Source organism: Ursus americanus, chromosome 2 (genome assembly GCF_024610735.1).
Source record: "Ursus americanus isolate L20-20 chromosome 2, mUrsAme1.1.p, whole genome shotgun sequence".
Taxonomy (NCBI): Eukaryota; Metazoa; Chordata; class Mammalia; order Carnivora; family Ursidae; genus Ursus; species Ursus americanus.
Window position 1 is genome coordinate 51,654,911 of NC_142128.1, and position 18,653 is coordinate 51,673,563.

At 49.9% G+C, this 18,653-nt stretch overlaps 1 long non-coding RNA gene across 2 annotated transcripts; it reads right to left on the bottom strand.

The window, feature by feature from the left end:
* Positions 1–6,389: 6,389 nt before the first annotated feature.
* On the bottom strand, positions 6,390–15,927 carry LOC123800171 (uncharacterized). 2 transcript variants are annotated; one of them, XR_015721876.1, is made up of 4 exons: positions 15,682–15,927; positions 14,486–14,579; positions 7,313–7,444; positions 6,390–6,640 (listed from the first exon to the last, which is right to left on the bottom strand). It is a non-coding gene; the product is annotated as an uncharacterized LOC123800171 (long non-coding RNA). The 2 variants fall into 2 exon arrangements; XR_006781850.2 differs by lacking the exon at positions 6,390–6,640 and having other exon boundaries at positions 6,647–7,444.
* Between the last annotated feature and the right edge of the window lie 2,726 nt (positions 15,928–18,653).

Sequence of the window (18,653 nt, forward strand, 5' to 3'; positions counted from 1 at the left end):
GACCCAAGGCCGGCGTGGCTTCTGGCCAGGTCCCCGGGAGGACCCGAGTCCCCTCCCCCAGTAAAACACCCGCCTGGGAGCTCGCTGCTGACCCTTCACTGCTTGCTCCACACCATGTGGGGATAGGGCCCTGACCTCCTTCTAGAGCGTGTGCTCAGCAGAGCTCACAATTACGGATCCTTCCTCTGGCCCTCTGAGATGTGTATGCTCTTCTGCAACTCCGAATTGTCCAGGAGGGCCAGGGCTTGTCTCCCCGTCTCTGCGGGAGGATGGAATCCTAGCTTCAGTGAGTGCCGGCTAGCAGGCACAGCGGGCCTGACCACGTTGCTACCGACCAACCAACCGTTTTGTCTTTTGTCGTTTTTCACTCACTCCCCACCCGCACACCATTGTCCCTTTCACCGGCCCAGTCACCTCTGCAGGAATGGCCTGGAGCTCAGCTCTTTTCCCCTCCTGTCACTAGTTGCTGAATAAAATTTGTTTTCACTGCTTTAATGTTCATCTTTACCAGCTCCATTCACGCGGCTATCCGGTGAACAGGGGATTTTCTTAGGCACGTTCAGGTTTGAGGTTGTTTATTTCTCCAAAAACCCTTCCTTAAATCGTGGCACTGTTCTGGGAACGCTTAAGAAGGCAACCAGTGGGCCACCTCCCAAATCTGAATGAATGAGCCACCCTCTGGAGAAGAGGGCCACCCTCCAGGGTGAGAAGAGGCTGGAGGAAGGAGCCAGAGAGGCCAGCTCCCTTCCACTGCTCCTTGTGAAAAGCGAAAGTCAAAACCACCTGAGCTCCCACCCCCCAAACAGCCCCTGTTTGAAATCCCAGACCAGTGGAATTAGCCTGTTCAGTAACCGCCCATTCTCGGCCAAGCCTTGCATTTCTTTTTCCAGCATGGTGCTGTGAATGAGGAGTACCTGATTCCTTTTCCTCTCCAGACTCTTGAAGAGGGAGGGTCAGAGCCCCCCCCCCCCGGGCCCCCAGCCAAGAGCCTGCTGTCAGATGGAGGTTGTCTGTAAGTCCATCCTCCTCCCTGGAGGGGAGCTCCCAGACAGGGAAAATGTTCCTTATTAAATGATCTGTTCCTTCAACAGACATGTATTGATCATTTGCCCTAGACTGGCACCGGCCATTTAAAGTTTCGAAGCTGCCCCGCCATCCAGGAGCTTAGGGAGCCCCTGGCAGACTGAGGAGGACATCGGAGAGGAGGCGTGGACAAGATGCAGTGGACAGCTGTGTCTCAGGACAGTGGTGTCTTCAGAGGAGGGAGCTTTTGAGCTGAGCCTGAACACATGGAGGGTTGGGAGAGGGGGCAGAAGAGGGGATTCGGGACCAAAGGCGCACACAACGCTTGGAGGAACGGAAGGGACGTGAAGATGCGGCGACTGCCAGCTGTTGAGCTTCACGAGCGAGCGTCCCTACCGGCCAGCGAGCGTCCCTACCGGCCAGCGCAGCAGGCGGCAGGAGCTGAGGCAGGACAGCTGGGCGGGGCCCAGTCCAGATGCTCCTTGTCCCAACTTCGTGTGGAGACACATCGGAACTCTGAACGGTGTGAGACATGGCCGGACGTGGTTGTTGGAAGGCAACACCGACCGGTCCGAGAAGGAGTAACCCCAAGGGTGGGTCGATGAGAAGCCGATGCTCTGGTTTGGGCCGAAGTGATCCTGAATCAGGGGAAGTAACAGTGGGGATGAGATGGGGATGTGGACAGGAGAGACAGTGGGGAGACACTTAGCAAGACGTGGTGACAGACGGAACACTGAGGTTGAGGGAGAGAAGGAGTCTGCCATGACTCCCAGTTCTCCTGCCTGGCTGTCTGGGTACAGGTGGGGCATGTCATTCCCTGAGATTAAAAAAAAAAATCAAGAGAAGCCGATCTGGGGAGAAAGATGATGAGGTCTGTTGTAGACATGGAGTGTGAGTTATTTGTGGGACTTCAAGTAAGGAAGAGTTACTGGACAGGTAACTTGACCTGTGTGTGTGCGTGTGTGTGTGTGTAAGATTTTTTTTTATCTATTTGAGAGAGAGAGAGCACAGGCACATGCAGGGGAAGAGACAGAGAGAGAGAGAGAGAGAGACCAGCAGACTCCCCCCTGTGCAGGGAGCCCAATGCAGGCAGATCCCAGGACCCTGACATGATGACCTTAGGCAGACGCTTAACTGACTGAGCCACCCAGAATCTCTCTTTTTAATGAATAACACATCACTCTCTGCCTAAAGGCACTGGTATATTCAAATAAAACACAACTGATCAGAGTACCAACCCAGGAAGCTGAGAAAAAAAAGAATTTAAAAGGCAAATATTGGGGCGCCTGGGTGGCTCAGTCGTTAGGTGTCTGCCTTCGGCTTGGGGTGTGATCCCAGGGTCCTGGGATCGAGCCCCATGTCAGCTCCCTGCTCTGCTGGGAGCCTGCTTCTTCCTCTCCTACTCCCCCTGCTTGTGTTCCCTCTCTCGCTGGCTGTCTCTCTGTCTGTCAAATAAATGAATAAAATCTTAAAAAAAAAAAAAAGAAAGAAAAAAGAAAACTAAGCCTGGATTCTATTCATGTTTCTCAGACAGGAGCATATTTAAAAATAAAATAAAATAAAATAAAATAAAATAAATAAAATAAAATAAAATAAAATAAAAGGCAAATATTGCCCTTGCCCAGCCAGGCCCTCATCAGGATGATGGGTCCCCAGCAGCCAACAGAAATATTAATTAGGGCCACCCAGCAGTACCTCTCTCCTGGGGAGATGTGCAAATTATCAGAGTGTGATGATAATCGACCTTGAACTTCTGTAACAAATCGTATGGGTCAGATAGGCTAACATAGTGTAGCAACCTCAAAATCTCAACAGTCTAACAAAGTACAAGTTTATTTCTCACTTAGATTCCAGTTCAGTGCAAGCCGACAACGGAGCCCCGACCATCCAGGCATTCCAGGACCCGGGCTCCTTCTGGGTTGTTGCTCTCTGCTCACCTAGACACCAGAGGACTTCTCCATCCAGTCAGTGAAAGGAGCAAAAAAGCGAGGCTCTTGTGGGGGAGGTTTTATACTGGGTGGTCCTGGAAGTGTGCACAGCCCTTCGACTTACATCCATTACCAGAGGCCAGCCGCACAGCCACATCTGCCAAGGGCTTGAGAGGCTCGAAGGTGTGCAAGCTGCTCACGTTGGAGGTTCTGTAGCTGCAGAAGAGAGGGAGGAGGGGATACGAAATCCCGTCTATCTGTTCCCAGCAAGGGCAGGAGGGTCTGGAACTGATAATGCTAGCAATCGCTTCCCTGCTGGCACCACACCCAGAACCCCTTTCTGCAAAAAGCCCCCTCAGGGTTGTTCCTGTACAAATGTGCTATCATACTCCTGGGTTGAGTGAGTCCATCTTTATACTACCCTTGGCCCTGAAACCAGAAGTAACAACAAGGAAACCAACCATCTCTGAAGTGACTTGATCCAAAGTCTTATTAAATAAGAAAAATCCATATGGGAGGGGCACCTGAGTGGCTCAGTCCGTTAGGCGTCTGCCTTCGGCTCAGGTCATGATCCCAGGGTCCCGGGATCGAGCCCCACATCGGGCTCCTTCCTCAGCGGGAAGCCGGCTTCTCCCTTTCCCCTCTGCCTGCCGCTCCCCTGGCTTGTGCTCCCTCTCTCTTTCTCTGTGTGTCAAATAAATAAATAAAATCTTTAAAAAATAATAAAATAAAATACTATCATTTCCACATTTATTACTGGCATGTTCTCACATAGTGGGGTGTCCATCTATAAAGTCCCCACTGAGAGGATCCATCAAGGCAAATTCATCCTGGTTCAGAATCTGCCTTTTGGCCTTTTAAAGTAGAAAGTCTAGCTTTTCAGTGTCTGTGGGCTGACTGGGCTCAGGGACACTAACCTCTGCTACTAAGATTCACAGGAGACTGATAACGAAAACATCCACGCTGTTTTACTCATTCATAATAAGAAATATCGCGCCATGCCCACAAGCGTGCACAGCAGTGTGACCAACAGTGCCCAGTGAGGGTGGAAGGGGGGATCGACTAGCTCCTGGGGTAACTCGTGTGTGAGCTGGGTGCCTCCTACAGGCTGCCGGGAGGAGACACGTCCACATTGTTGGAGGTGGGGTTTGGCACGGATACCAGGGAGGTGATGCCTCAGTTGCCAAAGGCCAGTCCCAGAACTTCCTGAGGCTCAGAGCTCAGGAGTTTTCGAGAATGAGGACAATGGCCGATTGTCGTCCGGGAGACAGCAACTTTCATTCCAGCCCTGCTGTGTGTTAGCCTCTGGTCCTTAGTCTTTAATAATGACTAGGGAGTGTCGGGCCTCCAGGAGCCAGGAGCATGCTAGGAACACACATCAGGAACAACGGGGCAATCAGGAGAACCGGGGGTGGGAACGGGTGGGGGCTCCTGGAGCCTCTGGACAGCGGGTCCCTGCTGCGACAGAGAAGCTGAGGCCAGGCTGACCAGAGACATTCTGCTAACTGACGAAAGGGCAGTGAGAGAGGGTGACAGAGAACAGGGCTTTCTGAGGAGCTAAATTTAGTACAGGCTGGAAAGGAGAGGGCAAAGGCCAAGCGTGGGGAGAGGGCTGGGAAGACAAGCCCAGGTGTAGAAGGATTTCACTGTGTAAAAGAATGTGAGCTTCATCCAGAGGGTATTTAAAACTGAGTAACTAGTCACTGATAAGAAGAGAAACTGAGTGGCTGGAAACAAGGGAGAGACGGAAATTTCACGTGTATGTACATTTATACCCTTTCGCACTCTGAACCATGAAAATCCATACTTATTCCAAAAAATTCCAAAAATTCGAAAATAAGAGTATTTTTACAGTATGTTCTTAAATTATCCTAGTTACAGGAGTCTGGCTGTGTACCAAGCTCTGGGGGAGCAAAACAGACCGCAAACCTACCCTACCAGCTTCTAACCCGTAACGCGTTCTCAAAGTTTATGCCTCATCAGACACAGCACGCCTCTGGGTAGATTCCCACTGTCAAAAGACGTATGAGGTGTTGATCCATCTCTGCTTCCGAAGGCTTGCAGAGACTCCTGTAATCTGGGTTTGGGTGGAGGCAACATGTAATCTGGGTTTTGAAGAATACATAGGAGCTTTAAAACATAGAAAAGAGAGGAAGACCTCAAAAAAAAAAAAAAAATAGAACTTCCCCCAAAGCCCTGGAATGGTTTTGGAGGAAAATCCTTTGGTATGAGGATCACAGCGGCCCAGGAAGGAGCGGGAGGTGAAGCTACCAGGTGGGATGAGGCCAAATGGTGCAAGTTGTGCATGTTATATGAATTTCTTTCCTAAAAAGTTCAAATAAACCCACACGGACATTGGTATTCTGGAAGCTTCAGGATGTACCTTTAGGATGAATTATTTTTCCCCCCAAGTAGCAAGAAAAAAATAACTTATGAAAATAATTTTTTCTATTTTGTATTTTTCCTCCCATAATTTTTACTGAAACCTCCCAGTTTCTGTTCGTTCATATAAGAAGTAAAAAAAAAATATCGGTGTAACGAGCAAGTATATAGGAAAATTCAGGAGCAAGTCAATAAGTTTGGTTTTTTTTCCTCATCAAATATGTTCATAGTGGAGATTTTTATATTTTATCGAAAATATTTCTATTACCAAGATTGTTCTTCATTTATGTTTTGGAATGAACTGTTATCAATGTTTGGTCTCTTCCCCCAAAAGTCAAGCTTTCCTGTTGGTTTGCAGCCCAAACTCTCCCACTGCTTGTTTTCTTTGGCTTAAACAGTTGGTTTTCGGTTTTGGTTTTAGTTTTTCAATAGGGCAGTTTCTAGCTTGTCTTGAAACATCAAAATATCAGGAAATGCGAAGTCTGTGTTCTGCATGACAGCAGTCAGCGGCACCTGACTGGAGCCTGTCCCTTTAGGCATCATCCCCGGGTCCCTGCCCTCTCTATTCCATCCCACCCCTCTGGGTCTTTGGGGTTGCTCTGGGTCGGCCACCGGGGCAGGGGGCTGGGCCTCCACCAGGGGGCGCTGTGATCAGGGTTTTGGAGAGCAGGGCGGGGAGGAAGCGGCTGGAGCAGCTTCTGCAGGCAGTGGAAGGAGGCCCTCCTTTCCTTCCTGCAGAGTAAGTCCGAAGGCACAACTCCCTTGGCCCAACACATGGAAGGCTCGGGACCAAGAGCCAGTTGCAGGCCAAGTATTTTGAAATAGAAAGGGAGCAGCAGACCCAACTCTGTATTACCCCTGACATGTGAATAATGCTTTGCAGTCAATAAACCTGAATCAGAGACAGAATTATTTGGTCCTCACTGTGCTCCTGGGTCAAAAATAGGAAAAGGTGTCTATTCCTGCATTAGCCAAGACACTCAGAGTCCCTTGTCTCCCTCCCCTAAGGACACCCACCCAGCAAGAAAGAGGCAGGACCCCCCAGTGGTGGTTTCCTCACACTTTCCTTCCTGGAGAGGAAGAGGAGGAGAGAGAAAAGCCCCACATGAAGACAGGGTGCCAAGAACATATGGGTAGAAAAGGGAGCAAGGAATGGTGGGGCCACGAGAAAGACGTTGAGATGTCTGTCACCGCAAACGTCCTTCCGATGTTCTGGAACACAGGTGAGGTTTGGTGGGGGGTCCAGAGCCAAGAAAGAATTCTTGAGACATCTAGATGGTGGTTTTATTAAGGCACGGGGACAGGACCTGTGGGCAGAAAAAGCTGCTGCTGCCTTCTGCTCCCTGCTGCTCCCCCCTGTCCCGGAATTGTGAGGGGCAACTGATTATATGGGGGGGGGGGAGTAAAGATAAGGGAAGTTCCAAAAGGATTTTCATCTGCTGAAGAAAACTCACTGGATATAGGAGGCCGTGCTATTGTCAAACTAAGGTTGCTTTTCCCTCTAGCAAAGGCATTAACTTGAAGATACCTGGGAGCTCTCTGGAGGAACATTATACTCTGCCTGCCTCGAGGGCTTGTCCCTGGGCTGCAGGTTAAACGGACATCGAATTTTATCCACATTTCCTTCTGCCTGTTTCCCACATCACTCCTGGTGAGGTGGCCTTCCACCGGCTGGGACTTGGGGGTCCATCTGTGTATCTCAGGCACAGCGAAATCTCAGTGTATCTTTTATAAATAAAGAGATGACCCGCGGAGTTCGTTGGCCTCTGCCTGTATACGGGAAGGATACCGATGTCCCTTTGATAGCAAGAGCAAAGCTGTGGGGTTGGGCCGCTGACACTGAGGACCAGGGCCCTCCTCACATCTGGCCAGTCTGGTCCTGGGTGTCCCCCAGCTCCCCCAGGACCCCAGTGGCCACGGCCGCGTGTCTTTGTGGCTTGGATTCTGTGGATGTTATCAGCCAGGATGCAGAGTCCTACCTCCTCTCTGTTTTCGGTTGCTTTTTCTCTGGGTTTGTTTTCTTTGGCTGCAGTAGGAAGATTTGCTTTTCATCTGAGCAGCATGCTCCCTGGTCAGAGTGAAGGATGAAGGCTCCAACAGGATACAGCCATCTGGGAAGGGAAGAGAATCTCCTTGCTTGGGCTTCCTTTCCAAACGCAATCCCAGCCCCTAGAAAGCCATTGCCCTCCAACCTCGCTCTCTCCACTCCCTGCTCCAAGAAAAGATTAGGCAAAGCACCTCCTCACCCGTGGTTAGCCCCAAAACAACCTCTCTTTCCCAGGATGCCTTTCATTCCATGTATTTATTATTGCACGACTGCGAAAGTCTTGAACATCTTGGTAAATACGACCAGAAAATAGTGGCACAGGTGTGATCGATGCTACAACTCTTGGGTTGCAAGCACAGTCGTGTTCTTTTTTTAATTAAGATGCAACTCAATAGCATAAAGCTCGCCATTTTGAATTGTGCAGCCCAGTGGGTTTTAGTATCTTTGCTGTATTGTGCAATCGTTACCTCTACCTCATTCCAGAACATTTCCATCACCACAAAAGAAGTCCCATACCTCCCCCCTCTCCATTCCCTGGCAACCACTAGTCTGCTTTCTGTCTTCATGGATTTGGCTATTCTGGACATCCTGGTTTTGGGTTGTTCTTCATTGTTTTGTTTTGTTTTTGACATCCTCTATTAATGGAATCATACAACGCGTGCTTCTGGGTTTGGTTTTCTTCATTTAGCAGAAGGTTTTCAGGGTCCATGTCCGTTGTCATGTGTGTTACTCCTTCCTTCCCTCCTGGGAGGAATAATATTCCGTTGTACGGATAGACGACATTTTGTCCATAAATCATGCTGCTATAAATCACTTGCTATCAACATTTGTGTATACATTTTGGGAGAACATATGTTTTCAATTCTCTTGCATATGTACATGCTGGAGTGGAATCTGGTGGGTCCTATGGTCACTCTACATTTAACTGTCCTGAGGAACCGTCTAGGTGTTGCCCACAACAGCTGCCCCCTTTTACATTTCCCACCAGCAATGTGTACCTTCCCTCCCATTTATCCCCAGTTCTATTAAGATATAACTGACATACAAGATTGAACTCATTTACGGTATACAACATGATGATTTATGTATGTATTGTGAAAAATCACAATAAGTTAGGTTACCATCAACCACCTCAGATTAAAAAACAACCACCTCGTATAGTCACAACTTTTTTCCTTCTTGTGATGAACACCTTTAAGATGTACTCTCCGAGCACCTTTCAAATACACGATACGGTCGTGTTGACTACAGTCGCCATGCTGTACATGACATCCCCACAACCTATCTACCACAACATGGAGGTTTCTACCCTTTGACCCCCTTCCATTCTATACCCAAGCAATCAAGGGATTGTTTGGATGGTCTTAGCTGAACTTACACTGCTAAAGATGTTAGACGAAATCGGACACCGAGGGACACTGGTAAGGACAGATTTTGGTCAGTAACAACTATTGCAACAGGGAAAGGAGTCGGGCATGACTGACCTCAACTTCAGTTTGCACAGAGGTGAGTGGGAGTGTTAAGGAGAGAATGCCAGAGCGCTGGTCAGAGAAGTGAAAAATCACAACAGAGTGGGAAAGGGGCTTGATCCCTAGGAAACCCACTGAGTTCACTACCTGGAGCTTATCAAGTTAGGCTCCCATGGGCCCACAAATGCGGAGGCGTGCCAGGGGCTCTGTCTTCAGGTGCTGGCTGGAACATACAGCAAATTCTTTTGGCCGCCTTGAGTTTCCTCAAGCAGGCACTTAAAGGGGAGCGAGGGTCATCCCAGAGCCGTAGCTCTGACCTGTTACAAACTCTGCTGCCGCTTGTTCAAGTCCTGATGGGCCAAGGTTGAGGCTCGTCAAGTCAGAGGAACCTGGGGGCACTTGGCTCAGAGAGAATGAGGCAATGGGGGGGGGGCATCTTTCTCTAGAACTTTCCTTATTTCATGTTCTTGTCAAAGTAGACAATGAAGCAGAACGCTGATAGCATCGACTAATTTATCAAAAAGACTGGGTTCACCACATCCTGCTATAGAAATCCCATCCACGTCGCAGAGACCTCGCACCCGGCACTCTGTCTGTTGAAATGCAGCCAGAGCCGTCTGTTTTCACGGATCCTGCGGAGGGACCCGGAACTCAACCCTTTATACACACAGAAAGGAACGCTGGGGGTCAACCTGAGACCTTCTGGGCCCATCCTTGACCCTCCTGCGAAACACAACAGGAAACAACTTCATCTGGATGGTGTGCTGAAAGAGCTGTTGACATTAACAGAAGGAATCCTGGCTGATTTTAGATTTAAACTTCTAACAAAGCAGCTCTGAGGAAGGAATGCTCTTGGGTGGAAAACACTACTTCATAACCAAACTCCACAATTGCTATTATTTGAAATTTTTCACGACAAATGGAAAACCAAATAAACTCTCTTGCTTTGTTTTGTTTTATTTATTTATTTATTTGAGAGGGAGAGTGAGCGTAAACCAGGGGGAGCAGCAGGCAGAGGGAGAAGCAGGCTCCCCGCTGAGCAGGGAGCCTGCCGACGATTCGATCCCAGGACCCTGAGATCATGTGCCTCACCAACTGAGCCACCCAGGTGCCCTAAACCCTCCTATTTTGGATAAACCACTGGGACCTTTGACAGTGTGAAAACGTTTTCCTTTCTGTCTCTCCTTCAATAACCAGAATGGGGGACAAGCAGATTTAGTAATGCCCGGCCCCACCCTACGCCTCTCGATCTTCCCTGCACTTAGGTTTCTAGTCGTGCCTGCCCCCCACAAACTGAGTAATCCTGACACGTATGAATTATGACAGAGCATTATTACGTGCAAGACTCCCTACGTTGACAAAACAAACCCGGAGGTTCCCCCCCCTAGAACTTACAATCTGGTTGGTAGAATATACATATGGTTAAAAACCAAAATGTAACCTAGTAAATTTGAAGATCTAATTGCCTTTATTAGGCGATTCAAGAACGGGGCAGCACATTAGTCTGGAAGCTGTACAAAACAGTAGGACTTTAAAGGCGGAAGCAGAACAGGCCAATTAGCAAAAGAAAGGAGGGCCTCAGGCAAAGTCACCTTCCCTCAGGGGAACAGCAGGGGGTTTCGTAGGTAGATTACCTTCTCTTCCTGGGGTGGGGATGGCAATGGAGAGAACCCAAGGGACACGTTATAGATGGGTGCTCACCAGAAAATTTCTGACTAAGACTACATTTCTGGAAAAGGTTAAAACTGCGAAGAGGTTAGGTACAAAGGCTCCGGGTGGTGACTTGGCCTGGCATAAGTGACTCCATCTTGGGCCTATGGGATTGTTTGGGGTTTTTTGTTTTTGTTTGCTTTTTTACAGTATAAATAAATCTACAAGTAAATAAATATAAGGTGAAAAGTGAATAAGGCCCTGTGGGAAGTTGACGTAGTCTAGTGATACGGAGATTCAAAGAAAGGAGAAATAACTTTTGCCTGGAGTCAAAAGAAAGATTCCTTCCTTGTTGAGAAAGGCCCCCAAAAACCATACTTCTGAATGGGGAGCTCACCGTGGTACCAGGAGAGCTACTGAGAACTGTGTAAGCAGGAAATGCCCCAACAGATTTGGGGTAATCTCTGTTAGATACCCAGTTGGAGAAGAGAGGGTTTTTACCTATGCCACATCTAGACCTTGTTTCCTTCCTTTTGCTGGATGAAGAATTATTTTTTTAAGGCTTGAAAGCCCATCTTCTGTCTAGTTCCCCTAATGAAAAGCCGTCATGATGACACTCCGTCTCACATCCTGCTTTTTTCTCCTAATCCAAAAACACTGCTTCTAGGTATTTCCTTCCAGTTCAGAGTTCTTGCAATTTGTTTTAATGTTTAAGAACAAGGAGAAAAGGACCCACTTTCCCCATTCATATTTACAGCGATGTATGTACCTCAGGATTTTAATATTCTATGGGGAAAGCCTTGTGGATTCCAAGTGTCCTACTGGGAGCCCATAAGTCTAGAGCCTGGGACTTTTCTAGCCGATTATTAGCGATAAGGAGAACAAAGCAAGAGAAATGTAGATAAAATTAAATTTCCTTTCAACTTGCAGCCCGTGGATAAATACCTGAGACGTGCAGTGCGACATTCCTCAAGGAACTCATAGCTGTCTTAATGTGAATGCTTGCTTTGCTAGAAACTAAAAGCAACCTTAGCTCGACAATAGCCAGACGCCCAGGATCCTGCCTTCTTTGACATACAGAAATACCTTTAGAGACTTCTATTCTCTCTACCACCCAACTTCAAAATATATAATCAGTCCCACCTCACAATCACAGTACAGCTCTCTCTGCCCATGCGTCCTGTCCCCGCGCAATAATAAAAGGACTTTTCTGCACCATAAAACGTCTCAAGAATTCTTTCTTGACCCTTGTGCTCAACAACCCTGCATCATTAGGACTATTAATGAGAACATTCTAGGGATGCCTGGGTGGCTCAGTCGGTGAAGCGTCTGCCTTTGGCTCAGGTCATGATCCTGGAGTCTTGGGATGGGGCCTTGTGTTGGGCTCCCTGCTCAGTGGGGAGCCTGCTTCTCCCTCTGCCCTTGCCATCCCCCACCCCCTCGCCCCCTTGTCTTATGCATGCACGCTCTCTCTCTCTGTCAAATAAATAATCTTTTTTAAAAAATGAGAATATTCTAAAAACCCATAAGGATGCAGAAGAGAAACGTCAAAATCGACCCCTCTTCTCTTCCCCTTTATCCATTTTCCAACATTAGTTACTAAGGGATTAAGGTTAACAAGAATATTTTCGCCAATCATCAAACTTACGCACATACTCTATGAGTAGACCACAAGGCGGAAATTTTAAAACATATTGGAGCAAACATTAAGTGACTTCCATGAGTGGAATGTTTTTCTAACCATTATCTCTTTGAGTTCTCATGAAACCCATAGTAGATTTTATAAGCCTTAATTTATAAACAAGATTCTAAGAGTTAAAGTAAAACAAGTAGAAATTCCTCCGCTGTCCTTTGTAAAAAAACAAAATTCAACAAATAAATTTTCACATCTAGTTGGCTCTATTAAGCAATTCATGAATCGGGCAGCCTCCCATCTAGCAAGTTGGGAGGTGGGGGAGGTCTGAGGAGGCGTACAAAATGGAAAGTTTTTGTTTTTCTTTTTTTCTTTCCAATTTTTATTTAAATTCTAGTTAAGTTAACATGTAGTGTAATATAGGTTTTAGGAGTAGAATTTAGTGATTCATCACTTACGTACAACACCCAGTGCTCATCCTATCAAGTGCCCTCCTTAATACCCATCACCCATCTAGCCCACCCCCCATCAACCCTCCTTTTGTTCCCTATAGTTAAGAGTCTCTTGGGACACCTGGGTGGCTCAGTCAGTTGAGCATCCAACCTATGGTTTCAGCTGAGGTCATGACCTCAGGGTCATGGGATCAAGGCCCATGTAGGGCTGTGGGCTCAGCAAGGAGTTGCTTGAGATTCTCTCTCTCTCTCTGTCCCTCCCTTCACTCTCTCTCTCTCTAAATAAATCTTTAAAAAAAAGAAATTGGGGGATGCCTGGGTGGCTTGGTCAGTTGGGCATCTCCCTCATCTCAGGTCATCATCCCAGGGTCCTGGGATGAGTCCCACACTGGGCTCCTTGCTCAGCAGGGAGCCTGCTTCTCCCCCCCCCCTGCTGCTTTCCCTGTTGTGCTTTCCCTCTCTCCCTCTCTGATAAATAAAATCTTTTAAAAAATAAAAAAATAATAAAAATTTGTAAAGCCTCTTATGGTTTGCCTCTCCCTCTCTCTTCTCTTTTTTTCCCCTTCCCACACATTCGTTTTGTTTCCTAAAGTCCACATATGAGTGAGATCATATGATAATTGTCTTTCTCTGAGTTATTTCACTTCGCAAAATACCCTCTAGTTCCATCCATGTCGTTGCAAATGGCAAGATTTCATTCTTTGGACGGCTGAGTAATATTCCATTGTGTATTTACGTACCACCTCCAAAATGGAAGGTTTTTATAGGAATCGCAGAGGGCGGGACAAGGAGTTATATTAAGAAAAAGGTCTACCCCAGGCAATATCAAGACCACCTTCCCACGGGGAAAGGGCAGGGGGTCTTGTCACTCAGACTACTTCCTCTTCCTTTGGGAGACAGAGAAGACCCGTGTGACAGATTCCCTTTGGCACTGATCAGGAAATTCCGAACTGAGTGTTAAGACTTACATGTCTGGGGAAGGTTGAAACTGCAATTAGATTGGTTAGTAAGCCCTGGTTTGGTGACTTGGCCCATTCGGGGCCTGTGGCTCTCTTGTTTCAGTGATCTGCCCCCTTCCCTTGAATGAGAGCCCCCACTTGACTGAGAGATGTGGTCAAAGTGTAAGCACCAGAGCACTCGTAGCCATGCGTGGTAGTGCTCCCAGCTTTTACGGACTCTCTGCCTGATACTCAGAGGCTGTGATGTTTTTTGTTGATCCCCTGTGATATTCACAGGCCACAACGTCAGGCCCACAAACCTTAAGTCAGCTGTTCCCTTCACTTCTCCTCCAACATTCCGGAATACCAGCAGGGAGAGTGTGTACAATGAGTCCCTGCCTGCCCCAGGAGGCCAAGGTCAGGGACTGGGCAGGTCACATGACTCCCCGGGTCCCAGTGTAGAAATGACAACAACGTTGCGGGAAATGCCCGGGCTGCTGCAGAAAACCCTGGGGCCTGGCCTTGCACATTGTATTTTCTGGCTCAGCAAAGAGGCATTGTAGCAACTAAACAAATAAACAGCGGTCTTGGCCTTGAACTCCAAAGACTTTTGGCATTCTTATGCTTCTCCCCCCAGCCGGTGCCTTCCCTGTTGTTCAGGCCAGAATCTGAGAGAATTCATTGATTCCTCTCTTTCCCTCACCCCTACCCCGACCTTGGCAAGTCCAGTCCCTCTTGCTTTCTCAGCTGGGAGCCCTCTCCCTCTCATGGCCCACACTATAGGCTCTGCCTCCCCTCCTCACTTCAGCAATGCCCACCCCAGGCCTACCCTGTCCCCACTGCCGCTCAGGGAGACTTTTCACCGTGGAACGGACCCCAACACCTCTCCCTCACCCTGTATGAAGAACCCATCCGAAGTTTCCCCTTCATTCACCCTCTCCCCAAGTCCATAGGGTCAGGCACCTCAATGTCGGTCACCAGCGGGCCATCCCAGCCCAGTGTCAGGCACAGAATAATGCTCGGGGCACACCTGCTGGACAGCTGTGAGTGACTGAGCCTGTGAAAGAAGGAAGACATTGATAAATGAAAGATAGCACACAGCCAAGCGCCCTCTCTGACTCTCCAAGAAATATGCCTTGGTGGGGTAGGGAGAGGTGCCACGCAGAGCCCCACATATGTGACCTCAGGCTGGCTTCGCATCCCAGGAATTCCCCAGGAAACCCCGAGTGCTGAGCCTTCCAGAGTCATCACCCAGCACACCTGCTCGCGCCCTCTGGGATGTCTGACCGCTCATCCACAAAAGTTCCCTGAACTCCTGCTACATTATAGGCGTCGCATAAGGCACCGCACAGTTCCTGCTGTCGTGGAGCCTACGTTCCAGGGGTGGGAGTGAGGCCTCACGCAAGCAAGCAGCCAGGACATGGACACGTAACTGCGGGGTGGGATGGCGGGGAGCGGGGCCGCTAGGATGGGGAGTCACGTTCCCTAGTGCTGTGAGTGGGGGTTGGGATCCTCACCTTCTCTGCTTCAGCCTCATCAGCGGAATGGGCTGATGACAGTCCCTCCCCATGGGGCACTGCTAACACAGAAGTCAGTCCTGCCCGTGACTGCTCAAAACGGAGGGCGATGCCTCATATCTCTCTGAAGGAGAGCCCCGTCATGGAGCCCAAGGCCTGCATGATGGCCCGTCCACAGCTCCATGCCTCCAGCTCCCTGAACTCATCCCCTCGCACTCTACCCCCAACTCCCTCCGGCCATCCGGCAGCACACGGGCCAAACTCCATTCACTTTGAGATCAGACCTAGGGTAGCCCCATGGCCAGACCCCTGAACTGTCTGGTCAGCGTCCCGCCCTCCCTGCCCCCACACTTTCTATACACTCAGGACAAGGGGCTGCTGAGCGCCTTCCGTTCCCAGTGACCTTTCTAGCGCTGTCACCGATTACACAGGGAGACCTTGTTAACAGCTTTCTTCCTTGTTCCTGGTGAAGCAGGCTGCCTGAGAGAACTGTCTGGGCCCATGCACGCTCCAGAGATCTTTGTTTTGTGATTTTTCTTGGACATAAAACAATAAATTGGGACCAGTTCTGCTCTAGATGCACCGCGAAGCTTCCTACAGAGAGTCGAGCTGCTTCTTTTCTGCCCCCTCCCCAATACTTACCCAGCGCCTACTCTACGCAAACATCATCGGGAATCACGTGTTAACAACCAATTCTAATACAGGACGGAATACAATGGAGGCTAAGGCTCCGGACAGGCGGGAGGCTGCCGCGTCCAGAAGAACCAATTCATTCCAGAGGCCAAGATCAGGGAATGTTCCATGGAGGAGGAGGCCTCGCGCTGAGCCTTCTGACAGACGCAGAGCTCCAAGAGCGAGAAGAGTGCTGGGACGCAGCTGAGAGAAGGGCTGGGGCAAAGGGCTGGGGCAAAGGCCAGGGCTTGGCCTCTGTGGGCCTGCGGTGGGGAAGCCTGGTCACGAGGGAGGGCAGCCCATGGGTGTGGTGGGTTTGGGGAGAACAGCAGCAGCCAGAAAACAACTCGATGCCCCTCTGGACATGGGACCGAGGCTGCTGGGGAAGTGATTCCTATTGTTTCTGTTTCCTTCTCAGGGGGCTGTGGAGAGGAGGCGGCAGGCCCTGATTGTCACAGTGGCCTTGAGAGCTCCTCAAGAGGTCAAGAGGGAGGAAGAATAGGAAATGGCCCCTTGAAGAAAGAAAAGATAAGCAAGATCAAAGTACAAAGCAAACGAGCCAGGATTTTGTCAGAGGGAAGCTGCAGAAAATCCCTCAGACTCAGGGAACCAGAGGTACGGGGTCCTGATAATGTACCCGCCTCTGCCCAAACGGGTCCAGAAGGAAGGGGACTGGTGTGAAGCCACACAGCTGGCTGCCTTCCTGACTCAGATCACTCCTGCGGCTGAGAGCCAGTGCGAAGGCAGACCCAGATCCCTCCTCCCTCCCAAGCTCCGTGTTAGCAGAGGACGGTTCCCAGTTCCCAGCCAGGCAGGACGTCCCTTGCCCACGTGCCCAGGAAGACCTCAGGGCCCAGGGCCTTCTGGCCTTGGAGGTCAAGGCACTTTTCTGCCCAACAGCCTTCGCCTCCAAGGCCTAGGACCCCCCACCCCTACCCCCACCCCTGCCTGGTTCCAGCCCCAGGCAACCAGGAGAAAAGGGCAAGCCGTGCTTACGGTGGAAGCCACCTGGAAAGGGCTCCCTTCGCCAAGGTGGGTGTTCAAGACTCGGGCGGGGGCTGCTGCCTTCTCCCCACCACCCCCTGGACGCCCTTGTCCAGGCACACCGTCACTCACTTTTCTCTCCCCTTTGGACCTTTGCACAGGTTACTCCATTGCCTGAAACCCTCTTTCCTCCCCTCCCCTTCTTCCCCCTGCCTGGATAGCTCCTGCTTATCACGCAGGTCCCAGCTCTGATGTCCCCCGCCTTGTGGGGAGCCTTCCCAAGATAGGGTCAGGGGCCGCTCCTAAGGGGCTCCTCGATCTCCTCACGCATGCACTCTTCAGGCTGGATTATAATTGTCTGAAACTATATGATTGAATAGAAGTTCCCTCAAGGCCAGACCTTACTTTTTTTATTATTTCCAGAAACAATGACATACTGAGCTCTTTCTATGGGTTTCACTATTGTGAGAATGAATATCCTTCTGATAACTCTGCAAAGTGGGTACGGTTATCAAACTCCCTCTTGTCTGATGGGCAAACTATGATTCAGAGAAGCTGAGCCTCTTGCCCAAGGTCACACAGGGGGCGAGCTGTGGCGTCAGAGTTCAGAGCCAGCGCAGTGGACACTCAGATATGCTACCCAGATCCGCCTTCCAGGAAAGACTCGGCCCCACCTGCTGGGAATGTCTGTGGACGGAGACGACTTTTAAGACTGGAGAGCCACCTTGTCCGGAGGGCAGCCCAGATCCATGGACTGATCAGCATGGGGTATAAGGGCCTGGCCATCTCGGAGCAAGTCAGGTCAACCCTGTAAGGCCACACTAGCATCAGAGTTCCCGGGGGTGGGCAGAGGCCATGGCTGGGCCTCCACTAACTGCTGGGCGCCTTCAGCCCAGTCCTGCCTCCTTCTCTGTCGTGAGCGTGCTCTGAAGGCCACACCCAAGCTGGGTCTTTCCACAACGTCAGCTCCCTTCAGTCATAAAGCAAGGTTAACATAATTATAAAGCGGGTTCAGGATTCCAAACTCAATGACATTGCACCACGTGATTGACTTGGCTTTGTAGAGAGTGCACAGAGCAGAACAGAAGATAGTCACACAACAAACAAGATAACAGAGCGGTTACCCGAAGTTACTGAACCAACCGTGCAGACCATCTGTAGGCGTGCAGCTGAGATAAAGCCTTGTCTCGTCCGGTCGGCTCTGGGCACTTACTGCCTATTGAGTTCAAGCAGGGAAGGATTTCCCGCTCCTGTCTGAGGAGTCTGACAGTTTACTGCAAGTCTTCCCTTTTTGGAGGGACTGAACCAGTCTTGGGCCCCCGCAGACCCCCTCTGCTTCTGTTCGTCGTCAGCTCTGGGGCGTGGTCAGCAGGTGCTGGTCTCGGCGATGTCTCCCGGCTACAGTACACTTTGCTCCTTGGGTCATTGCTTCACACAGGCCCCTGCTTGACACAAGTGACTCCATCTTGCTCTCTACAACCTCCTAACAACCTCCTGCACACGACCCTGCAACCCGGGGCAGCGTGATAGCCAGACACACAGCCACAACCACCTGTCCTGTTGCCTCCCAGTGGAGCCGCCCAGCCGTCCTGCATGCTGCAGGGACATGACAGGTGCACACAGCTTCCTTTGCTGAACACGTGAGCGGACACAAATGAAGAGGTTCCCTGGGTGATTAATGAGAGTGTGTATTGGCTCTCCCGGTCCTCAGAGTTGTTATTACTGAGTTTGTAGGGCCCCTGCGTGTCTGCCATGAGCCACGACGGTGACCTCCTGCCACCCTCCTGAGAGCCCCGAGCTTTCCCAGTGGTCCTCAGGCGGCCCGTTTGTCCTTTGAACACTGTGCCCAAAGAAGTTGACAGGACTTCTTCTGCACCCCCATGTCACAAACAGGACCAGTCTGGGTGTTGGGAAACAAGGCCCGCGGCAAACCTAACCCAGTTCAGGGTGAAAGTGCA